The sequence below is a fragment of the Salvia splendens genome, chromosome 19 (assembly GCF_004379255.2).
Source record: "Salvia splendens isolate huo1 chromosome 19, SspV2, whole genome shotgun sequence".
Taxonomy (NCBI): domain Eukaryota; kingdom Viridiplantae; phylum Streptophyta; class Magnoliopsida; order Lamiales; family Lamiaceae; genus Salvia; species Salvia splendens.
The window spans coordinates 13,798,445-13,815,233 of NC_056050.1; the positions used below are offsets into that span (position 1 = coordinate 13,798,445).

General features: G+C 42.0%; 3 long non-coding RNA genes across 3 annotated transcripts; all 3 read right to left on the reverse strand.

Annotated features, from left to right (window-relative positions):
- Positions 1-2,017: 2,017 nt before the first annotated feature.
- On the reverse strand, positions 2,018-2,892 carry LOC121779537. The gene is made up of 4 exons (XR_006045840.1): positions 2,763-2,892; positions 2,446-2,555; positions 2,304-2,366; positions 2,018-2,218 (listed from the first exon to the last, which is right to left on the reverse strand). It is a non-coding gene; the product is annotated as an uncharacterized LOC121779537 (long non-coding RNA).
- Positions 2,893-2,998: 106 nt separating this feature from the next.
- On the reverse strand, positions 2,999-3,528 carry LOC121779539. Its single transcript, XR_006045842.1, has 3 exons — positions 3,395-3,528; positions 3,152-3,298; positions 2,999-3,061 (listed from the first exon to the last, which is right to left on the reverse strand). It is a non-coding gene; the product is annotated as an uncharacterized LOC121779539 (long non-coding RNA).
- A 219-nt stretch (positions 3,529-3,747) lies between these two features.
- LOC121779538 lies at positions 3,748-4,384 on the reverse strand. The gene is made up of 3 exons (XR_006045841.1): positions 4,249-4,384; positions 3,950-4,057; positions 3,748-3,854 (listed from the first exon to the last, which is right to left on the reverse strand). It is a non-coding gene; the product is annotated as an uncharacterized LOC121779538 (long non-coding RNA).
- Between the last annotated feature and the right edge of the window lie 12,405 nt (positions 4,385-16,789).

The window sequence follows — 16,789 nt, forward strand, 5'->3', positions numbered from 1 at the left end:
ATTGTTTTGTTTAATTAATTTAACTGTTTTCAAATAACAAGTAACGAGTAAATAAAAAACAGTCTAAATAACAAACGGCGAAGTTTTAATAAAAAAAAGTTACATCATTGAACTAATAAAAAAAAAACTAAGTCGGACCAATTTCCAACTTCCGACGCAGCTCATCGAGTAACGCCCGGAGATATTCGGCTTCGTCGGGGTCGGTACACTTCTTGAGGGCCCTGTGCGTCTGCAACATCGTCCTTGCCATCGACGCTGTTGCTAACGACTCAAACGCGGTGGCCGTCTGGGCCGGGAGCTCTACTGGGACCGGAGCTTGGGTTGCAGCGGTCGACGATAAGGTCGCAGTCGCCTTCCCCTTGGCCTTCGTAGCCTTGACGCCGGGAGGACGCCGGAAGGACACCGGTGTGCCGGAACTCCCTTCATCCATGTACGTCCGGTTGAGGTCAACCGGGTGGTTGCCGCTGCCGCTGCTCGTGTAATCACCAGCTTCAGTGGTCTTCGTCCTCTTCAGCGCACCAGTGTGCAGAATTCCACCTTGGAACTTCTGCTTGTCCCTCAAGAGCGCCCAGATGGCCTCGTGCTTGAAGTCGCCGTACATCGACCGGTACAACAACAACACTTTAGCACGTACGTCGCTCGCGCTCTCGCCCTCCCTTGAGACCGCGTGAACTTCTCGAACTCCGCCGCGTACAAGTTCACTTGCTTCTTGACTTGATCCCAGTGCTTGCGGAGTTTCTCACGCTTGCGCTTGTACGCGGTCGGCGGCTTCACTGAATTGTAGAGGTCCGCGATGCGTTCCCAGTACGCGATCTGTCGCTGGTTGTTCACGAATATCGGATCTTCCGATATATCTACCCAACACCGGGCCAAGGTGAGAGTTTCGTCGTCGTTGTAGTTCGTACGACCGGTGGCGTACTCATCGCAATCACCGGGAGACGACAACTTCTGCGCCCGCTGCCGGTTCCGCTTCTTTCTGGCAGGGGCGGAAGCGGTCGCGGCGGGGTCGGGATCGGCCGCTGCGGTTGGGCGGTGCAGAGACGGCTCCATGTCAGACAACCCATACGATTCCGTACTGAAATCGGGATCGTAATGGGCATTGGTGTCGAACGAACGATAATCGTCGGGTTCTGTACCCGGCCAATGCGCCCCTGCGCTAAACGTAGGACTATTAGGGCTTGAATCCATTTCGTAGTAATTATGTAATTGTAAGTTTCGAAAATGAAATCGAGTGAAATGAAATGTTACAAATGAACGGTATTTATAAAAAAACGAAATCGCGTGCCATCGTCCGCGACCTCCACAATGGGGCGGACGATGGCGCGGACGATGGTCATCGTCCGCGCTATCCTCCGCGACCGAAGTATAGGGCGCGACTATCGTCCGCGCCCTATGGCGCGCACCCGCAATGGGTGCGGACGATGGATGGCGCGGACGATGCGCGCCATCGGACGTGCCATCGTCCGCCCATTGCGGATGCCCTCAGCACTTAAGAGCCTCTGATGCAGATCCTCTCAAAAGCCACCCAGATGCCAAAACAAGTCAACACTGATGGTCTGTTACCATTTACCCAAACCCAAAAGCTGACAAAAGTTCTGAAAAGTTGTATGAAGGCCTCCTCAGTGGTATGGAAAATCTAATCCCACAAAACTAATAAAGAAATCTTAAAAGAGAACAGAAACCTCAAGATCTTGAATTGCTCTATACGCAATTCTTCGAATTCGAATATGCGAACAATAATCGTCATCCTGTGAGAGTAACACTAAGTTTATAATCTACTTTATTTGCATAAAAGGTAAGGAAAGTAGCATAATACCTTGAAGAGCTCCATATGCTTCAGTTGTTCGCTAATTAGCTAAAGCATAACCTTGTATATCTCTCAAATTTTTGGATACCTATAAGGGAAGAGATATAAGATAGGTCTAGCACCACCTAGCAGCTAAAAGAGTTAGCAAATATCAATCAAGTAATAAAAAATTTGGATGTTCATACCGTTTCTTGTCCATCAACCCTCATTATTTCATTAAAGCATGCTTCAGCCTCTTTACGAACATCTGATTATTTATACTGGAAAGGTAGCCAAGAAATATCCTGAGACATAAAGTTGACACAAATAGCTACCTACAGAATAACAACCTTGCGTAATGAAAAACCGTCATAGCAGATGCAGTGGGTTTGAGGAAATAATCTGAGACATAAAGTTGACACAAACAGCGACCTACAGAATAACAACCTTGCATAATGAAAAACCGTCATAGCAGATGCAGTGGGTTTGAGCAGCTGTATTTCATCAGGGAACTCACCAATCCAGCAAGTTGTCTTCTGGATATTTTAGCGTCTGTCAGAACAGCTGTAATATATGGTAGCTGAAGACATCAACAAACGTGAGGTCAACAATACTCAAAGCAGGAGGTCGAAAAGCTATTTTCCAAATCCACTACAAACCATTTTATCAAGATGAGCAGCACCAAGCCAATCATCTAAGGTACTCAATGTACAGTCACGCATATGCTTTCTGTGTCGCCAAGGCATTTCAAGACATCTGAAAGAATGCCCTGCATGAGCCACAATCATGTAAATGATCAAGCCTTCACAGGAGCTATGCACATGACAGAAGGGTTTGAATATTGGGATTTAAAGGTACAACTATTGGCTTTGAGGAATTCAAGATCCCAAGCATTTATAATATTGAGATTGTAACTCACAGTTAGTTAGCGCAAGAAACTCTTAATAAACCTATAACTAATAGTATAAGAGAGTACCTTGCCTGACTTCTCAACTGGCAGTCACATTGCAGTCATAAGAGCACCGATTGTGGACAAACTAGCAATAATAATTTTTTTTTTTGTTACTGCCCTATGGACGCCCTTTTAGAGCTCAAAATAGATATCCTAAAACAAGACAGATAAGAGGGCATATCATGTAGATAACTATATACTCCATCTACAAAAGTTGATAGTTATTTAAAATTTTCCACTGAATGTACCAGTTCCAGTAGGCAGAATACTTTTTTCGCCTCTTCTAGAATTTTGGTTACACATTCAATAGATTCCAAGCGAACCTAGACAGAAGATAAAGTCAGGTTGACGGCATGCCCTCATAAAACATTCACGATTTGATGATTATCAAACATATACTCCATATAACCAACCTTCAAATCAGAACTCTCTAAGCCTTTTAACAAAGAGGGAGTGATCTTTTCACTGATATCTTCACGTGGAAAGACCATCCATACCAGTGATGCCACCACCCACCGCAGTTGATGTAGAATCAGTTACTTTATCAACCTTCTTTGGAGCTGCAGATGCAAACAAAGAGTAATATTTGTAAATTTGAACTGCAGAAAAAAAAACGTATCATTGGAAAAATGACAGTTATAAAACAAAAAAATTACCTTCTACCGGTTATTTTCGTACTCGGAGTCGAGAGTACTTAGTAAAGCAGGTTTATCATCAGACATAAATCCCTTTATATCTTCAAGAAGAGAAAAAAACAGTTAATTCCTTTTCAAATCTTACTATTATGATTTCAATAAAACCCCTCTAATATGCCCCCTCCCAACACATCCCCAGATATGAAAGCTGAGTTTAAAATATGTATCACCATTAGACAGAAATCCATTTATATCTTTAAGAAGAGAAAACAACAGTTAATTCCTCTTCAGATTTAACCATTTTGATTTCAATAAAACCCCTCTAATAAGCCCCCACCCAACACATCCAGTGACTGAGTTTAAAAAGTATATCACCTGGACCAACAAACTTATGAAGAACACCAATTAGTTTAACCGTTACATTACAAGATATAGCTGCACTAGCTTGTAATCAGACGTCCTTGTAAAAGTCAATTAAATCCTGGAAAATGATTATCACGCATGTTAAAACCAAGTCAGAAACTAAGTCAAAAAGTAATGAGAGAATTCTAAAATATATGTTTTGAGCACCTTCACCTTAATATGAGAAGTACCAAAGTCGTCCACTGCAAAAACCATCGATGATAGACCTTCACTAAGAACCTATGGCATCTTGTGCTTCTTCATAATTTTATACATCTGAAACTGAAAGAGCCACATGAAAAATAATAAATCCAAACGTCCCAATATGACAAATTTACCTTCACAACATTCAACCATGTTCATCATTTGTTCCTCATTAACCAGTTCGAAAAATAGGTCAGCATATGCTTCGGAAGCTAACTAATCAGCATATGCAGAAGAAATTTAAAAATAAAATCCAAAGATTAGCTCACCTAAATGCATCCCTCAACAGTGAACATTCATTTTCCAAAAAGGGAGGAGCTTCCATACAGCTCCTTGCCACAAGTGAAGGCAGAGCCGGACTAATGCATCATAAGATAAAACAGTATACCAGTTGCCTAGACCACTGCATCGGATTTAGATGATATAACAGGTATTAGAAGATCAACTTCCATGAAAAGAAGCTAAATGAGAACTATTACCTTGCATGAAATGTAGGATATGGACAGCTCAAAGGATGAGAAGATACAGCTGCAATCCTAAAATATGTATCCAGCTTTTCTAGAGACTTCTCCAAAGTTCTCATACCAACCATCTAAATAACAGAAGTGTCAAAACAGCTAAATTGGCAATTAAATATAATGAGATGTAGATGGAAAATCATGAAATAATTTACCTTGGCAATAGCCGACAAATCTGAGAAAGAGCCATCCCTGACATCAGGTGTTCCATCATTAAGGGCCTGATAATCCATGAAGATCAATTTCAAGAACACAAAAAATTACTAATAACCCAACATAATACAATGATAAATTAAACAATTTGAGTAGGGGCTAAGCAAAATCAAGAAGTGAAGAAAAAGATATTTTCTTTGTCGAATAAAAAGTATTTTACAACGGAACCACTCAATTCAAACAATAAGATTCTGAGACATATTATTGATCCAATAATGAATATCAGGTGATAGAAACATGCATGGTTCAGAGAAACACATTATGCTACAAACTTACCTCCATGCATATAGAAACGTATTCCTTGTGAACCTAAAGTATGGTCACTTTGTTACTTGTTTCAATACAGAATGTAACCCAGCACAACGTCAACGACCTTACAAGAGGAACTTTGTTTTCACTGCCACCTTCAGATCTGCAGGAAAACTAATAATCAGTAGGATTAAACCTGTAGAAAGAACTTTCTCATTACAAACCATAATAAAGACCACATCTTCTTTTGTACCTTGAGTAACCATGCATAAGTGCTTTCATTTTCATATATGCAATGGAGACAGCCACGGGGTCCAATAAAATGTTTCCGTTAATGGTCGAAAAGAACTCATCAGTTTCTGACAAATACCTCATTGACCTTTTTCTCATAGCAATCTGCAAAGAAACGTCACAGTTATTCTCAAAAGGGAAAGATTACCAGACGACGGTTTGAGCTCAGTCGCCTACTCACATGGAAATATCTATAGAGCCAGGTGAAAGAATGTCATGCAACAATTTGTAGAGCTTCAAAGCTGGATCATGTGCATGTAAAGCCAATCCTGTAGCAGGTCCGATACAACTTTAATACCCGACGACAATGATTCATCAAGTGACTTGTAATTCTTGAAGACCAGAGTGAGTATCCGCTCAATTTGAACAGAAACTTCTCCCAGAAATAGGATCTGATCAGTAAAACAATCAAGACATTCAACTAGATACTATCATACTACAACCAGCAAATGTAAAAATGATAACAAAAAGACAACTTGCCACATAACGACCTACCTCTTGGTGGCTCATGTGTGCTTACTTTTGTCTTTGATTACCACTGGCAGCAGAAAGCCGTGCACCAAGTCAAGACATTCTGTGGTTGGTGTGGCTATATCCATATCGTATGAAAGGTATCCAAACGATCGAAAAGCAAGAATGTGTTTAACAATTATGGAAGCATATATAGCAGTTCCAGGTAACCAGCAATGCACATTCATGATACCTGAGCTTTGTGTATGCATCTAAAATGCCAAAAAGGTGCAAATTCATCCACGAACCATGTAGCAACAAGTTCTTTGCTGGAACTGTTGGCCTTCAATTGCAGTCTCCAAAACACAGTCGTAAGCGGTAGTTTCTGCTACAATGTGCACTGGACATAACACAAAGTTAGTGATGCCACTCTCGCCTAAGGATGGAATCTTGATTTTGAACGAAATAGGTGTTAAGCAAGAACTATAAGCATATGCATATACCTTGTTTGTAACTATTTTTATGTGCAGTGGTTGAATAGTTGATGTATAGCTGTATTTTCCAATTTTTTCGTGCTTTGGTTCCCGAGATATAACACACTGACGACTTCTTCCCCTGCATCCTCTTCGGGCGAACTTTTAAATCTCAACAAACAAGAATATGATTCTGCAATTAAAAACAAGATTTACAATCCGAGTAGAAGTTAGATTGAATGAGAAACAAGACTCCATAATTGATAAATGAATGAATGTAAGAAACCTGCATACCTTGCACCAATTCATAAGCTGATGCACTTCTAGGCCAGTATTAATGAGCTTGGGTACTTCTCTCTAGTATCTACGAGTCCCAACATTTAAGTATGCAACGCTTCTATGCAATAAAGAGAGCCTCTTACATTGTCGAATTTTTTTTATTTTTCATTTTTTTCATTTTTTTGACATTTTTTCCTTTTTTTCCCTTTTTATGTTTTGTTTTGTTTTTTGATGAAACAACCAATTGCACATTGGATAACCTCTGCTGAAATGTTTCCAGCTTCACCGTGGATAAAGACTTTAAAGATGTAACCGTGCAACCAGTGGGTTGCTCTATCCCCGTTTTCACTTTATGAACTGAAAATAATAGAATAACTTTGTACAGTTAAATACAAGCCATGCACAAGAAGCAAAAATAATTTTCTTGCAATACCACATACAGACCTTGAACTTTAATCTTCCCGATGGCTTTCTTAGTCTTTACAAAAGCGCCTCCACCCACAAGTTCAGAATGATCTTTCCTCATCAGCCGATTTTAATAATATATTTCGTAATCTGCAAATTTAACAAGGAAAGTTAATGTAACAGCAGATATACCCTTTTAACTATCATTCTTTTGTGCAAAAGAAACCAAGATATGCTTTGGAAGCTAACTAATCAACATATGCAGCAGAAAATTAAAAACAAAATCCAGAGATTATCTCACCCAAATGCATCCCTCAGCAGTGAACATTCATTTTCCAAAAAGGGAGGCTTGCCCAGTAGTGGAGGCATAGACGGACATATGCATCATAAGTTAAAACAGCATACCAGTTGCCTAGACCCCTACATCGGATTTAGATGATATAACAAGTATTAGGAACAAGAAATCCATAAACTTCTCACACTTAGACCAGTCACTGGGCTAAGTGTGAAATGGATAAAAACATATAATTACAGACCAAAAACAAAAAAATAAAACAGAAATTGTTTGAAAACTGAAACGAGCTGGGTAAGATGGTATACTATTTCCTCCTTAATGGCTGGGCAGGGTGAGTAGAGGTGGGTTTGGTCGGAGTAGAGATATGTCTTCCTTGAGGGGAGCGAGTAGAGGGAGGTGGTGGGTGCCTTGTGCTCGGTTGTCGCACTAGGGAACTGGTTTGATCACGCACTGCCTCCAGCAGCCTCTCCATGATAGTCCCAATCTGTTCATCTGCACTAGATGGGCTTGAGAGTTCTCCACCAGCTGCGCCATCATCTGCTCCATGCGCAACTTCCAATCGGCATCTCTCTGGGTAGCCTCCTCTGTCTGCTCTACCCTCGGGGTGTCCATTATCGCCAGCTGGGGCCTTTGGTGTTTGCTTGGGCTGGCTGGGCGATCAGGTTGCCTCTGCCTTGCTTCTAGTTGGCCCCTTGACTGCTCCCGCTGGCGTAGAGTGTAGAAGTGAAATCTCCCCTGTCTGCCTTTCTCCAACATCTGTATTCTGAAAAAGTAATCCAAGTCAAACGGTTTAGGGGGAGGGCAACGGAGGGGGCGTCTAACACACTCTTGTTTCTCCAGAATCCAGTTCCTCCTCACGTAAGCGCCAAGGAGATGGCATACGTTTAGGTGGCGAGCAGGGCGGGTAGCTATTTGATTGATTGAGTAGGCCAACCAGAATCCCAGGTGGTCCTTTCGCTGCTCCTTCATGCACCACATAACATAAAGCTCAACCAGAGTAATCATGGCAGTGGTGTTGGCTTGGCCCAGGAGATTGCAGCCAAGGTAGACTTGAGCTAGGCGGAGATTCCCCCGGGACTCCGAGGCCTTAAATGCTGGAGCTCGTTCGTGGCTGAGGGCTTTCCAGACTGCTTGTTGATCGAAATCAGCCTTTTTGTTAGGGATGCCTATGTCGCGCCCGAACCATTCTCCATTGGCCACCTGGTTGTTTGTATAGAGTCCCATTCGGACGGAGAACTCGTTTAGGCACATGTGCTGCTGGCGGCCGAATACTCTGAACGTGATGCTCTTGGCATTTAGATCGGTTTCACCAATAAACCGGAAAGATGTAAAGAATTCTTTAGCCAGAACCTCTGATACAAGGGTTTAATCAATTTCCAACAGCCACGCAAAACCGATTCCAGTGATATATTCAGTGAACTTCTCCTCGACTTCTATCTTCTCTAGAGCGGGCTGGTGGAGCTTCTTCCCAGATTTGAGTCTTTTCTACTTGGTAACCCTCTGGATGACCTCCTCTTGCCACTTTGGGTTATCAAATTCAAACATCCGCTTGAGGAGATCTGTGGTCAGGACCACAGACTTTTTAGAATAGTTAACAGTCGAGGCTGGCTCAGGCCTCTCCAAGCTTCGCTTGGACGTCCTGGTCTAGCGCAGCTCACGCTCTCCGGTCTCACTGCCCTCATCATCATCACGCGGCAGTGGGGCAGCTGGTTGGTCGGCGTCCCGAATGACTATCCCATGGCTAACAGGAAGGGTTCTCTTTAGGGAAGGCTGGGCTAGCTCTTTTGCCCTTTCTCTTCTTCTCCTTCCTTAGTTGGTTGTCATCTACAGCTTCTTCCTCATCTAACAAGGTCCGCACATGGCGCTGCCTTCTGAGTAATTTCCCCTCATCTCTCTCGAGGCATGGCTCATCATCCAGCGTCTGCAGGAAGTTCCAGTCGGCCCCCCTGCTCTGAAGTAATATGTCGCTGGGAGGGGCTGACGGACCTCCATATCGTCTTCAATCTCCACCACTTCAATCGGCTGTAGCTCTTGGAAATGGGCGGAGTTAGAGCCTCCGCCACTCGATGGTGACGGGATATTGAAGGCAGGGACGGCTTCTTCTTGTCTGGGGCTGGGCCTACCAGTTTCCTCGATTTGCAGCTCTACTCCTACCTCCTCCAGCCTCGAGTTAGGTAAACCCTTGGCGGGGTGAGCAATAGGCTGCTCAACAACCTCCCCTTTCTCCAGAATGGTGTCCAATTCTTCTGCCGGTACGGTATCTCCACTGAAGCTGTCCACCGGATCACTTCGGTTGGATATGGGGTTGCGGGATTTAGGTGGGGGAAGCGGACTTTGTGTTTTGGGGGAGAAGATTGTGGAATTTGTGGTACGGAAGTAGGGACGAGATTTCTAGATCTGGGAAAAACTAGATTTGCTCTGAGGTGAGCGAAAGCCGTCGCGGCGTCCGTCCCTATAGGCAAATTGTCGAGCAGCCTTTCTAGTTGCGCCGAAAACTGTGGATGTACTATAGGAAGGGGGTGGAACAGCGGCGCTAGGGTTTACTGGCGATGCCGCTGAGGCTGGGACGGAAGTCTGCCGTCCGCTGCCGCTGGTACCGGAACTGCCCTTCCTTGAGGATGTTTCTTGGTCGGTAGCTCCGTTCTTCTTCATTTTGGTGATATTTTGTGCATTTTCTGTGAAAACTGCGGCGATTTGGGGGCTAGGGTTCCTGCGATTTTGAGAGAGATAATAGATGAGAGAGGATTTGGGTACGGTAAGTGCGTGAGGAAAAAATGATAAAGATTTTAGATAAAATCCCTTTTATTTGAAAGGGTGTCGTTTGGCTTCCCCACGACGCTTCGGCATTTGGGCGAGCCTTTTCATTCATCCTTATCCAAAAGGTTGGCTTCTCCTTGATGCTTCATCTCCCCTCACATGTCAGCAGTTAAGCGCGAATCTTCATTTCCCTGCCTTGATCAAGCCACTGCATTTAGATGAATACTCAAATAATAACCACTCGATCAGTTTAACCTTCTTTATATTTTTATATTTTATATTTTTTTGTTTGTTTAACTTGAATAAGGAAAAACATATTTACACTAAGTTACTATGGAGTAGACTGAGTGCCCTTAGGATGTCACTTGATCAGTTTATAAATTTTGAAATCTATAATTGGCTTGATCAAGCAGACTACCCAAAGCTACCCAGTTACTCCTTTTACCTGCGATCACTGGAGAGATTCAGGTATGAGTAGTGGAGTTTCTTCCACTACGCACACCTCACTTCCGTCTCTGTAAGGCTTCACCCGATGGCCATTCACCCAGAAGGAAGACGAATCAGGGTCATTTCATTGGAGTTCGATTTCTCCATTTGCACGTATGGCCACAATGATATAGGGGTCTGCCCACCTTGACCTCAGCTTTCCCGGCATCAGTTTGAGTCTTGACTAGAAAGGCAACACCTTCTGCCTCACCTTGAACTCCTTCATTCGGAGATTCTTGTCATGCCACATCTTCGTTCTTTCTTTGTACCACATGGCTGAATCATACACATCGAGGCGAAACTCTTCAAGCTCCTACAGCTGTAATTTCCTCTCTTCAGTGCAGGCCTCTGCGTTCAAGTTCATCTCCTTAATAGCCCAGAAGGCTTGGTGCTCAACCCCCACTGGTAGATGGCACATCTTCCCAAATACCAGTCGGTAAGGGGACATTCCGATCGGGGTTTTAAAGGCGGTTTTGTATGCCCAGAGCGCGTCCTCCAGTCGGCGGCTCCAGTCCTTCCTCGTTGGGTTCACTGTCTTTTCTAAGATCACCTTGATCTCCCGGTTGGAGACTTCAGCTTGGCCATTCGACTGGGGGTGGTAGGGTGTAGACAGTCGGTGGTGGATGCCGTATTTTCTCATCACAACTTCGATGGTCCGGTTGACGAAATGAGTGCCTTGATCAGAGATGATGGCCAGCGGTACCCCGTACCGGGTAAAAATATTTGACTTCAAAAATTTGGCCACTTCCTTGGACTCACAAGTCTTGGTTGCCTTGACCTCGATCCACTTGGACACATATTCCACCGCCACTAGAATATACAGATTCCCTTCGGATAATAGGAAGGGTCCCATGAAATCCATCCCCCATACGTCAAAAATTTCGCAGACTATCACGGAGATCTGCATCATTTCATTTCTCGCTGATATTCCTCCAGTCAATTGGCACCGCGGGCATCTCTTGCAACAGTCATAAGCATCTTTATAAATGGAGGGCCAATAAAATCTGCTGTCAAGCACCTTCCTCGCTGTTTTCTTCGGACCGAAATGACTCCACAAGCTAGTGTGTGGCAGTGGACCAATACGTCCTCTTGTTCCCACTCGGGTATACAGCGGTGGATGACTTGATCAGCTCCCATCTTCCATAAGTAAGGATCATCCCAATAAAAGTAACGGGATTCGCTTTTGATTTTCTGCTTAACTGCTCTCGTGACCTCAGTACTCGTGGGCAGTTCGCTTGTCACCAGATAATTGGCCATATCAGCAGAAGGAGTACCCATCTGATCAAGCGCGGCTTCGACTCTTTCTTCGCTAGGAGATATTTGATAGCCGCGTGGTCTGTGTAGATAATCACTTTTGAACCCAGCAAGTAGGGTCTGAATTTCTCGAAGGCATAAACCACCGATAGCATCTTTTTCTCTGTAGTATCATAATTCTTCTACGCTTGATTGAGAGTCTTCGAAGCGTAGAATATCACGTGGCTTTTTCCATCGATCTTTTGGCCCAGCACCGCCCCTACTGCATAATCGCTTGCGTCGCACATCACCTCGAAAGGGTGTAACATCCCAAACTTTTGTGACTTCTTTTTATGTAATTGGAATTTTGGGGAATTCTGAAACGTTTGATTCTATGTGATTAAGTGCTTTGTATGAAATAAATTGACGTGGTTATTGTGGAATGACGAGCTTGAGATTTATGTTATTCCAATGTGGGGAAATAATTAATAGGATCATGCATTTATCCTTTCTCGAGTCGATTCATTGAAATATTCAGCCCTTCCTAATTATTGAAATAATACTTCTTCTTGTGGATTTAATTAATTATTTTGGGATACTTATCCAAATTAAATCCAAACCAAATGACCCCTAAGTTGTACTACATGAAATTCGAACTCCATTTTATTTTTCCTTGGGAGTTTTCGAAAATTTCCTATAGGAGAAAGAATTAATTTCCTTTTGATTTAATTGGTGCTCTATTGACTCCCTTCCTTTGAATTTAATCCAATTAAATCATGTGATAATGTATTTCTTCACCCAAAATAAATAGAGAGTTGGGATATTCCTTGGCTATTTGAGCCTAGCAATTTTCGGCTCCTCCAATAAATTTTGGAGGGATATTTTATTTGTTCCCTAATTTGTGGAATCCCTTTTTATTCAAATAAATAAATTCCTATGCCTAATTAATTGGGGATGTGAATATTTTTCTCCTACTTTACTCCCATATCACACGCCCCCCCTAGGCATTATTTTCCTTGTGGGAATTTAATTATTGTTGCCTATTTTATGGGAGCCTTTTTCCAATAAAGAAATTTCCTAATTTAAATCCTATTCTATTTAATTGGGGATTTAAATAATTTCCTTGTACAATTTTTTTTTTCTTGAAATTTTCGGCCCCACCATATTAATTCCTACTTGGGGATTTAATTTATTTTTGTTCCCTTGTTTATGGAATATTCACCTTTAATTCCTAATTTTTGAATATTCTCTCCAAGTAAAAATTTGCTATATTTCCTTGTAATTAAATCAGCAAATTTTGGCCTCTTTTCCCTCAAAAATCACACGCCTACTTTGCCTCATGATTGTGGGATTTGTATTTAATTTATTCCTTCCACAATTTATTTATTAATTGGGTGTAAATAAATCCTAGTACATAAAATAAACTAACCCCTAACCCTAGCCCCCATAACATCACACGCTCCCTCCCTCATTCTCTCCCACACGTCTCCTCTCCTCTCCCACTCTCCCATCTCCAAAAACCTTCCATTCAAGCTTTGATCTCGCATCCGTTGAAGTTAGCTTCGAGAACCTCCGATGAATCGCTCCATTCCACGTTTCTACCGATTCGTTTTGTCAAAGGAAGGTATAATCACACACTTTTCCTCCTCCTTCGCTTTTGAACCATGTTTTGAGTCCTACATGCATGTAAAGAGTGTAGGTTTGATAGATCGCGAGTTTTAACGGGGGAAATCGTGTGTCGTAAGAACTTGTTTGATTTTGCAATTGTTGGTTGAATTCACGTGTGATTGGATCGAAATAATTGTGAAAAATATGAGTTGGTATGCAAATATGTGTTTGAGGAATGTGTAAGCATGATGATGTGTTTTCGAGCATGAAGAATCGGTGTTTTCGTTGTGGAAATTTAAAAACCCTATTTTCGAATTTGAACCAGATTTCTGTGATGCTCGACCAGTGACTTATGATCTGTATTCGACCCATCAAACGAACGAATTTTGCTACGAAGTTTTTACTGAGTAAACTTCAAGATGTTTACTGCGTCTCGTGTGAATTTCAGCCTGTTTTATCGAAAAATGAATTTTTAATAAATGTTTGAAGTCGACTGCGCAAATCTGCCAGAAACGTGAGTTCTCGCCATGAATGTTTCGTTTTCTGTTTGACTGACCAAATGAACTCCGATTGACGTGATTCTTGAACGATATGAAAATTTGATGTGTCTTCTGTATTGTGTTAAACTTTCGGCCTTTTTGGGCATCGTATGAAATTATGGTAAATTTTTCAAATGAACTGCGCAATACTGTCCGAAATTATATGTTCCGACCAGAGAGTTCAATATGTGATATGACTGACTAAATGACGTGATTTCGATATGAAAATTTTCATGGATGAATTGAATGTGTGCTCTGTGTTGTGACCAAAATTTAGCATGTTTTGAGGTCGGATGAATTTATAGTGATTTTTACAAAACGGTCGCGCAATTCTGCCAGTTTTCTGCCTTGATTAAATGACACTTAGTTTCAAGTTTAAAGGTGTTATATGATGCATGTATGTGCAAGGAACGTGTTTAAATGATGAAATCACTTGCTATAAGTTGAAAGGTGTTACGTGTGTTTTATACCCTTGTGATGTATGTTGGGCTTTGGGATTGAGGAGAACAATGAGAGTGAAGCGATAGGACATGCATAGTAGTATGTTTTTGTGTGAGGCTGACTTGTGTTGTCGTTGACAAGGGTGTTGTGTTTTCGTGAACTCGAGGATCGAGGGTTGCTAAGTTGGGTTGTGATTTTGCTAAGAGAACGAGGTGGGCTTTCTTTTCAAACCTCTTTATTTTTCCAAAAAAAATATTATGTGGAGATACAAGGGTGGTTTAACTGTTATGTCATGCCATGGACTGTTTTTGTTATGAGATTGTGTGCCTGATGCCTAGTTCGTATGAGTTTACTCCGTTAGGCTATATGGCTGTTTTGTGAAACGAATTCGGGTCCGAGTAGGGCCGTAAACCCTATCGGGCTGTGTACACTGGTGGGATCGTGAGCCGTCCTTGCAAGTCGGCCGGTCTCGTGGGCGAATAGTGTGGCCACACTTTCGTCGCACTGTGGTTGTGATTGTTGGATTGATGTGAAAAGTGGGGAGATTATTTGACTGGCCAGTCTATGAAACATTTTTGTGTTCTCGTGATTTTTTTCTTTACTGCGTATAAAATTCGAGATCACTGATATGGATGACATAACTTGATAAATGTTTTCGGCATGAGCCCATTGAGTACAACAAGTACTCAGCCCTGCAATTTCTTTTAAAAATTTTGCAGGTTGAGCGGGATGTTGCGGTGGATGTTGAGCTGGCTAGAGACCTTAGGATACGTTGTGTCGTCATACATAGGCGTGATCCTTGACTCTCCTTGAACCTTATTTATCCGCTGCTATGTTTTAATTCGTGTCTTAAGACCGTAAGCTTTTCGTTTTGGTGTTGGCACATGTATGGTGGTGTTAGGATTTAAACGTGCATCTACGTTGTCTTTTGAAAATGGTATTCTCCGAATTTAAGTTAAGTGCTTGTTCAACTTTAGTTTTTAGTTATTATATTTCTTAAGTCCAATTTTTCCATTGTCTTTTTAAAAGTATTTTATCTTATGTCTTTTCAAAAAAATATAACCTTAAAATCTTTAAACTAAGTTGTTTTCCTTTCTTCAAATCAATTAAGTTGTTCTTTTTAAATTGTAATCCATGCATGTCGGTCACGATCACCGCGTTTGTGGTACCCCTTGTATGGGCGGTCGTGACTGAGTGGTATCAGAGCTTTGTTCTTTCGCTCTGGTCCGAGAGTCTTCTTTCACTTTAAGTCTAAGTTAGTGAACCCTTATTTGACTAAAAGTGTCACGAATGCTCAACATCCAAAGCATCACGCTCAACCGATGAAAGTGAGGTATGTTTAAATTGTCGAAAGTATGCAAGATTGATGCATTAAAATGTATGATAATATGATATGACATTGACAAGTTTATGCATGTGAATGAATGATATGCATGAGGATGAGTTGTAATGGAATGGTTATACGAGCATGATTGACATAATACCTTGAGCATGTGCTATGTTTATGATTATGATGTGGTAATAGCATGGTTTCGTGGAAGTACAAGTATGATTGGCATGATAATTGAGACATGTATTGTATGTGCAAAGGTGATATCGATATGGCATGAATACATGTGAGTATGAACTAAGTGATGTTGCTAAATGTGTTTTATGCGCGAAAATACTACAACGATAGCATGCAAAGATATGAAACGTTAAGACAACGACAAACTTTCGAACTACGCAACAAACTTAACAACTTTTTCAAACAATAATACAATTTGGTGTTTTAAAAGAAATTTTCGTCTCCGCGTAGATGGTACGAACGAAACGAACCGCGCTTAAGAGCAGTCAGTATAGTGCTAGAATGCGACAAGCGATTTACGGTTACGACCACTATGAGAGAGAGGAAGGCAAGGCCTTGAGAGAGGTTGTCGCCCGTTTTGAGACCCTATGGCGAGATGTCTACGGGTACCATGTAACGGCCTATGGTGGCATAAGAAGACTAATTGAGTTGATGCCCGACAATTGGGAGTCTTGGTTGGAAACAACAGCCAGTCGGTTCACGTGGTACGAACCAAGAAACCAGATGATGGCCGGCGACATGAAAGGTTTTCTAAAGGCCTTAACCTGTGCTTTGATTGACTCATGTTCCGAGCGACCACCATCGACAGAGAAAGAAGAAGATGAGACCTTTTGGGAAGACAAAGATGTGATCGAGGTTAAACCAACGGCAGTAAGAGAAGCCGTACCACAAGAAGGCATGGTCCCGGGTTTCGAAGATGACTACGTGGATGTTAACACGGATGATGGTATGGATGACGAAGAAGATCTCCGTATGATTGATGAGTACCACGTAGAAGAGGAAGAGGACCCGGAAGAGGAAGAAGACCCGGAAGAGGAAGAAGACCCGGAAGAGGATATTAGCACTAGATAGATGTGTGATGTTGTTTTCTTTTCCTTAAGTTGTTAAGACAGTGGAAGTAGCACCTTTTTGTTTTCCGAACAAATGCTTTTGTTTTCCTTTCCACGTTTTATGGAAGTTTCCCTTTTCACGTGCTTTTAAGTAATTGTGTTTTATCGTATCATAC